Source organism: Arachis hypogaea, chromosome 11 (assembly GCF_003086295.3).
Source record: "Arachis hypogaea cultivar Tifrunner chromosome 11, arahy.Tifrunner.gnm2.J5K5, whole genome shotgun sequence".
NCBI classification, from domain to species: domain Eukaryota; kingdom Viridiplantae; phylum Streptophyta; class Magnoliopsida; order Fabales; family Fabaceae; genus Arachis; species Arachis hypogaea.
In genome coordinates this window covers 88,256,616-88,264,996 of record NC_092046.1, presented here as the reverse complement: position 1 = coordinate 88,264,996, position 8,381 = coordinate 88,256,616, and the positions used below count along the sequence as shown (strand labels likewise).

The following is an 8,381-nucleotide window of genomic DNA, read 5'->3' as shown; positions in this document are numbered from 1 at the left end:
CATATATTAAAGAGGGTGTCGATTATTTTGTCTTGGTATCCTGTATCAGTATTTGGTGGGTTCGTTCATTTTCAAGAGAAGTATGTCATCAACGAGACGATGATGCGTCCGCATCTTTAGTATTTTTTCTTGCATTCTTTTCTTATTTTCTTAGGATTAATCGCAGCTTCTTCCTCTAATCTAATCACTTTTAAGTATCTTTTGCTACTAAAGTATTTTCTAAGTGTTTTCAAGAAATATGATTGAAAGAAAGTGTAATTAAGTAGCAAAGGAATCATGTTCAAAGAGGCAAGCATTGCATGAAGAATCAAGAGCCAACCACAAAAGGATCAAGTCGTGCAGATCCATGCAAGCAAGCAAATAGCAGGGCGTGCCACACCCTGGAGAGGATAAGTGATGAGCGGATAATTTATACGCTTTTTGGCATTGTTTTTAGTATGTTTTTAGTAGGATCTAGTTACTTTTAGGGATGTTTTCATTAGTTTTTATGTTAAATTCACATTTCTGGACTTTACTATGAGTTTGTGTGTTTTTCTGTGATTTCAGGTATTTTCTGGCTGAAATTGAGGGACTTGAGCAAAAATCAGATTCAGAGGTTGAAGAAGGACTGCTGATGCTGTTGGATTCTGACCTCCCTGCACTCAAAGTGGATTTTCTGGAGTTACAGAACTCGAAATGGTGCACTTCCAATTGCGTTGGAAAGTAGACATCCAGGGCTTTCCAGCAATATATAATAGTCCATACTTTGGCCAAGAATAGATGACGTAAACTGGCGTTCAACGCCAGCTTTCTACCCAATTCTGGCGTCCACCGCCAGAAAAGGAGCCAAAACCAGAGTTGAATGCCCAAACTGGCACAAAAACTGGCGTTCAACTCCAAGAAGGACCTCTACACGTGCAACACTCAGGCCCAGCCCAAACACACACCAAGTGGGCCCCGGAAGTGGATTTATGCATCAATTACTTACTCATGTAAACCCTAGTAGCTAGTTTATTATAAATAGGACCTTTTACTATTGTATTAGGCATCTTTGGTCTAAGTTTTAATCCATTGTTCATCTTAGGAGACTATTGATCACGTTTTAGGGGGCTGGCCATCTCGGCCATGCCTGAACCTTCACTTATGTATTTTCATACGGTAGAGTTTCTACACTCCATAGATTAAGGTGTGGAGCTCTGCTGTTCCTCAAAGATTAATGCAAAGTACTACTGTTTTCTATTCAATTCATCTTATTTCGCTTCTAAGATATCCATTCGCACCCAAGAACATGATGAAGGTGATGATTATGTGTGACGCTCATCATCCTTCTCCCCTATGAACGCGTGCCTGACAAACACTTCCGTTCTACATGAAATAAGCTAGAATGAATATCTCTTAGATCTCTTAACCGGAATCTTCGTGGCGTAAGCTAGAATGATGGCGGCATTCAAGAGAATCCGGAAAGTCTAAACCTTGTCTGTGGTATTCCGAGTAGGATTCAATGATTGAATGACTGTGACGAGCTCCTAACTCACGATTGCAGGGCGTTAGTGACAGACGCAAAAGGATAGTAAATCCTATTCCAGCATGATCGAGAACCGACAGATGAATTGTCGTGCCGTGCCAGGGTGCGTGAGCATATTATTCACTGAGAGGATAAGATGAAGCCATTGGCAAGGGTGATGCCTCCAGACGATTAGCCGTGCCGTGACAGAGCATTGGATCATTTTCCCGAGAGATGACCGAAAGTAGCCATTGACAGTGGTGATGTATCACATAAAGCCAGCCATGGAAAGGAGTAAGACTGATTGGATGAAGATAGCAGGAAAGCAGAGGTTCAAAGGAACGAAAAGCATCTCCATTCGCTTATCTGAAATTCCTACCAATGATTTACATAAGTACCTCTATCCCTATTCTATTATTTATTATTCGAAAACATCATTATCAATTTATATCTGCCTAACTGAGATTTGCAAGGTGACCATAGCTTGCTTCATACCAACAATCTCCGTGGGATTCGACCCTTACTCACGTAAGGTATTACTTGGACGACCTAGTGCACTTGCTGGTTAGTTGTATCAAAGTTGTGAACCATGGTATTGGTACCATGTTCTTGGCGCCATTTCCAGGGAAAGAAAGAGCCATGAATTTTACATCATTAAAGTGTAATCACGATTACGCGTACCAAGTTGCTCACGTTGCCAGGGATTGTTCGAGCCTGGACATCACAATTTCGTGCACCAAGTTTTTGGCGCCGTTGCCGGGGGTTGTTCGAGTTTGGACAACTGACGGCTTATCTTGTTGCTCAGATTAGGTAATTTTCTTTTCGTTTTGTTTTTAAAAATCTTTCAAAAATATTTTTAAAAATCCCTCATATGTTTTCGAAAAAAATAAAAAATGTTTTTAAAAATTTTATTCAAGATTTTTAAGAATGAATTCTAGTGTTTCATGAAGCATGTGAAGCCTGGCTGGCTGTAAAGCCATGTCTAAATTCTTTTGGACTGAGGCTTCCAAACCATCAGAGGTAAGTTACATACTTGATAAATGATGAGCAGCAATTTGTTATCAAGAGCAATATACTCTGGTGTTACATGCTAAAGCTTGGCTGGCCATTGGCCATGTCTAGTGTTTTGGACTGAAGCTTTCATTGAAAGCTTGGCTGGCTAGTGAGCCATGTCTAATTCCTGGACTGAAGCTTTAGACTTAGAATGCAAGATTCCTGGAATTCATGTTAAAAATTTTGGAATCCTTATTTTTTCTTTTTCATATAATTTTCGAAAAAATCCAAAAAAATTAGAAAATCATAAAAATCAAAAATATTTTTCTGTTTCTCGTTTAAGTCTTGAGTCTTGAGTCATATTATAAGTTTGGTGTCAATTGCATATGCATCTTGTATTTTTTTTCGAAAATATCATGCATTCATAGTGTTCTTCATGATCTTCAAGTTGTTCTTGGTAAGTCTTCTTGTTTGATCTTGATGATTTTTTGTTTTGTGTCTTTTCATGTTTATCATATGCATTCTTGAATTCTTAATGTCTAAGCATTAAAGAATTCTAAGTTTGGTGTCTTGCATGTTTTCTTTGCATTAAAAATTTTTCAAAATTATGTCTATGATGTTCATCTTGACATTCATAGTGTTCTTGGTGTTCATCTTGACATTCATAGCATTCTTGCATGCATTCATTGTTTTTATCTAAAAATTTCATGCATTGCATCATTTTTCTTGTTTTTCCCCTGCATCATAAAAATTCAAAAATCAAAAAAATATCTTTCCCTTTTTCTCCCATCAAATTCGAAAATTTGGATTGACTTTTTCAAAAATTTTTAAAATCAAATTATTTCTCATGAGTCAAATCAAATTTTCAATTTCAAAATCTTATCTTTTTCAAAATCTTTTTCAAAAATCAAATCTTTTTCAAAATTCTTAGTTATTTTCAAAAATTCCAAAAATATTTTTCAAAAATCTTTTTCTTATTTTTATACCAAATTTTCGAAAATAACATAATCAATTAATGTTTTGATTCAAAAATTTGAAGTTTGTTACTTGCTTGTTAAGAAAGATTTAAACTTTAAGTTCTAGAATCATATCTTGTGATTTCTTGTGAATCAAGTCATTAATTGAGATTTTAAAAATCAAATCTTTTTCAAAACTAATTTCTAAAATATCTTTTCTAACTTCCTAACCTCTTATCTTTTCAAAATTTGTTTTAACTAACTCTCTCTCTCTAATTTTCGAAAATATCTTCCCTCTTTTTCAAAAATTTCTTTTTAATTAACTAATTATTTTTATTTTTATTTTTGATTTTAAAAATTTTCGAAAATTACTAACATTTTTCAAAAACCATTTTCGAAAATCACTAACTCTTTTTCAAAAATATTTTTGAAAATTCTCTCTCTCCCATCTTATTCTATTTATTCATTCATATCCTAACATCTCATCTCACATCTCTAGCCTCCTCACAGTTGTGTTTCTTCCATTATATTACATTCTTTGTCTCCCTCTCTTCGTCTACTCACACAGGGATCCCTATACTGTGGTATAAAGGATCTCTATTATTATTATTATTTTTCTGTGCCTTCTTCTTTGTCATATGAGCAGGAGCAAGGATAAGAACATTCTTGTGAAAGCAGATCCAGAACCTGAAAGGACTCTGAAGAGAAAATTAAGAGAAGCTAAAATACAACAATTCAGAGATAACCTTTCAGAAATTTTTGAATAGGAAGAGGAGATGGCAGCCGAAAATAATAATAATGTAAGGAAGATGCTTGGTGACTTTACTGCACCTAATTCCAATTTACATGGAAGAAGCATCTCTATTCCTGCCATTGGAGCAAACAACTTTGAGCTGAAACCTCAATTAGTTTCTCTGATGCAGCAGAACTGTAAGTTTCATGGACTTCCATCTGAAGATCCTTTTCAGTTCTTAACTGAATTCTTGCAGATATGTGATACTGTTAAGACTAATGGAGTAGATCCTGAAGTCTACAGGCTCATGCTTTTCCCTTTTGCTGTAAGAGACAAAGCTAGAATATGGTTGGACTCTCAACCTAAAGACAGCCTGAACTCTTGGGATAAGCTGGTCACGGCTTTTTTAGCCAAGTACTTTCCTCCTCAAAAGCTGAGCAAGTTTAGAGCTGATGTTCAAACCTTCAGACAGAAAGAAGGTGAATCCCTCTATGAAGCTTGGGAAAGATACAAACAGTTGACCAAAAAGTGTCCTTCTGACATGCTTTCAGAATGGACCATCCTGGATATATTCTATGATGGTTTATCTGAGCTATCAAAGATGTCACTGGACACTTCTGCAGGTGGATCCATTCTCCTAAAGAAAACGCCTGCAGAAGCTCAAGAACTCATTGACATGGTTGCTAATAACCAGTTCATGTACACTTCTAAAAGGAATCCTGTGAGCAATGGGACGCCTATGAAGAAGGGAGTTCTTGAAGTTGATACTCTGAATGCCATATTGGCTCAGAACAAAATATTGACTCATCAAGTCAATATGATTTCTCAGAGTCTGAATGGAATGCAAGCTGCATCCAACAGTAATCAAGAGGCTTCTTATGCAGAAGAAGCTTATGATCCTGAGAACCCTGCAATAGCAGAGGTAAATTACTTAGGTGAACCTTATGGAAACACCTATAACTCATCATGGAGAAATCACCCCAATTTAATAATGGTGGAAGACACAGGTTTAACAATAATAAACCTTTTCCATCATCAACTCAGCAACAGACAGAGAACTCTGAACAAAATACTTCTAATCTGGCAAACTTAGTCTCTGATCTGTCTAAGGCCACTGTAAGTTTCATGAATGAAACAAGATCTTCCATTAGAAATCTGGAAGCACAAGTGGGACAGCTGAGTAAAAGGATCACTGAAATCCCTCCCAGTACACTCCCAAGCAATACAGAAGAGAACCCAAAAGGAGAGTGCAAGGCCATTGACATAAGCACCATGGCCGAACCTACAAGGGGAGTGGAGGACGTGAATCCCAAGGAGGAAGACCTCCTGGGACGTTCAGTGATCAATAAGGAGCTTCCCTCTGAGGAACCAAAGGACTCTGAGGCTCATCTAGAGACCATAGAGATTCCATTGAACCTCCTTATGCCCTTCATGACCTCTGATGGGTATTCCTCTTCTGAAGAGAATGAGGATGTTACTGAAGAGCAAACTGCCAAGTTTCTTGGTGCAATCATGAAGCTAAATGCCAAATTATTTGGCATTGATACTTGGGAAGTTGAACCTCCCTTGTTCATCAATGAACTAAGTGATCTGGATCAACTGACATTGCCTCAGAAGAGACAGGATCCTGGAAAGTTCATAATACCCTGCACCATAGGCACCATGATCTTTAAGGCTCTGTGTGACCTTGGTTCAGGAATAAACCTCATGCCCCTCTCTGTAATAGAGAAACTGGGAATCTATGGGGTGCAAGCTGCTAAAATCTCATTAGAGATGGCAGACAGTTCAAGAAAATAGGCTTATGGACAAGTAGAGGACGTGTTAGTAAAGGTTGAAGGCCTTTACATCCCTGCTGATTTCATAGTCCTGGATACTGGAAAGGAAGAGGATGAATCCATCATCCTAGGAAGACCTTTCCTTGCCACAGCAAGAGCTGTGATTGATGTGGACAGAGGAGAATTGATCCTTCAATTGAATGAGGACAACCTTGTGTTTACAACTCAAGGATCTCTCTCTGCATCCATGGAGAGGAAGCAAAAAAAGCTTCTCTCAAAGCAGAGTCAAACAAAGCCCCCACAGTCAAACTCTAAGTTTGGTGTTGGGAGGCCACAACCAAACTCTAAGTTTGGTGTTGAACTCCCATATCCAAATTCTAAGTTTGGTGTTGGAGAGTCTCAACAAAGCTCTGCACATCTGTGAGGCTCCATGAGGGCCCACTGTCAAGCTATTGACATTAAAGAAGCGCTTGTTGGGAGGCAACCCAATCTTTATTTATCTAACTATATTCTTCTTAGTTATATGTCTTTATAGGTTCATGATCATGTGGAGTCACAAAATAAATATAAAAATTGAAAACGGAATAAAAAACAGCAGAAGAAAAATCACACCCTGGAGGAGCATCTGTCTGGCGTTCAGCGCCAGAACAGAGCATGGTGCTGGCGTTGAATGCCCAAAATGGGCAGCTTCTGGGCGCTGAACGCCAGAACAGGCATGGTTCTGGCGTTCAATGCCAGAAATGGCACACAAATGGGCGCTGAACACCCAAAATGGCCACCAACCTGGTGCTGAACGCCCAGAGTTGGGTATAAAGGCATTTTTACATGCCTAATGGGTGCAGGGATGTAAATCCTTGAACACCTCAGGATCTATGGACCCCACAGGATCCACTCAGGATCTGTGGACCCCACAGGATCCCCACCTACCTCCACTCACTTCTTCTCACCACTCTCTTTCACACAACCCCATAAACACTCTTCCCCAAAAACCTTTCACCAATCACCTCAAACTCCACCTACCTTCAAAATTCAAAACCAATTTCCCACCCAAACCCACCCATATGGCCGAACCTTAACCCCCCCTCCCTTACCTATATAAAGCCCTCCATTCTTCTTCAAATTCACACAACACACCCCTCTACACTCTTCTTGGCCGAAATCACATCTCCCTCTCCCTCTCCATATTTCTTCTTCTTCTTCTTCTATTAATTTGTTTATTGCTCGAGGGCGAGCAATATTCTAAGTTTGGTGTGGTAAAAGCATAGCTTTTTTGTTTTTCCATTACCATTGATGGCACCTAAGACCGGAGAATCCTCTAGAAAGGGGAAGGGGAAGACAAAAGCTTCCACATCCGAGTCATGGGAGATGGAAAGGTTCATCTCCAAAGCCCATCAAGACCACTTCTATGATGTTGTGGCCAAGAAGAAGGTGATCCCCGAGGTCCCTTTCAAACTCAAAAGAAATGAGTATCCGGAGATCCGACATGAAATTCAAAGAAGAGGTTGGGAAGTTCTAACAAATTCCATCCAACAAGTCGGCATCCTAATGGTTCAAGAGTTCTATGCTAATGCATGGATCACCAAGAACCATGATCAAAGTGTTTTATTTCAAAAGAACAAGAAGTACATGAGTTTCGAATTTATCCTTGAACTTAGCTTAATTATATTGATGTGGTGACAATGCTTCTTGTTTTCTGAATGTATGCTTGAACAGTGCATATGTCTTTTGAAGTTGTTGTTTAAGAATGTTAAATATGTTGGCTCTTGAAAGAATGATGACTAGGAGACATGTTATTAGATAATCTGAAAAATCATAAAAATGATTCTTGAAGCAAGAAAAAGCAGCAAAGAACAAAGCTTGCAAAAAAAAAAAAAGAAAAAAGAAAAAAAAGGGGCAAAAAAATAGAAAGAAAAAGAAAAAGCAAGCAGAAAAAGCCAATAACCCTTAAAACCAAAAGGCAAGGGCAAATAAAATGGATCCCAAGGCTTTGAGCATCAGTGGATAGGAGGGCCTAAAGGAATAAAATCCTGGTCTAAGCGGCTAAACCAAGCTGTCCCTAACCATGTGCTTGTGGCGTGTAGGTGTCAAGTGAAAACGTGAGACTGAGCGGTTAAAGTCAAGGTCCAAAGCAAAAAAAGAGTGTGCTTAAGAACCCTGGACACCTCTAATTGGGGACTTTAGCAAAGCTGAGTCACAATCTGAAAAGGTTCACCCAATTATGTGTCTGTGGCATTTATGTATCCGGTGGTAATACTGGAAAACAAAGTGCTTAGGGCCACGGCCAAGACTCATAAAGAAGCTGTGTTCAAGAATAATCATACTGAACTAGGAGAGTCAATAACACTATTCGAAATCTGAAGTTCCTATAGATGCCAATCATTCTGAATCTCAATGGATAAAGTGAGATGCCAAAACTATTCAAGAGGCAAAAAGCTATAAGT

The 8,381-nt window shown here is 38.6% G+C and overlaps 1 non-coding gene across 1 annotated transcript; it reads right to left on the bottom strand.

The window, feature by feature from the left end:
- Positions 1-4,604: 4,604 nt before the first annotated feature.
- On the bottom strand, positions 4,605-4,708 carry LOC112724706 (small nucleolar RNA R71). Its single transcript, XR_003163856.1, has one exon. It is a non-coding gene; the product is annotated as a small nucleolar RNA R71 (small nucleolar RNA).
- Positions 4,709-8,381: the final 3,673 nt, after the last annotated feature.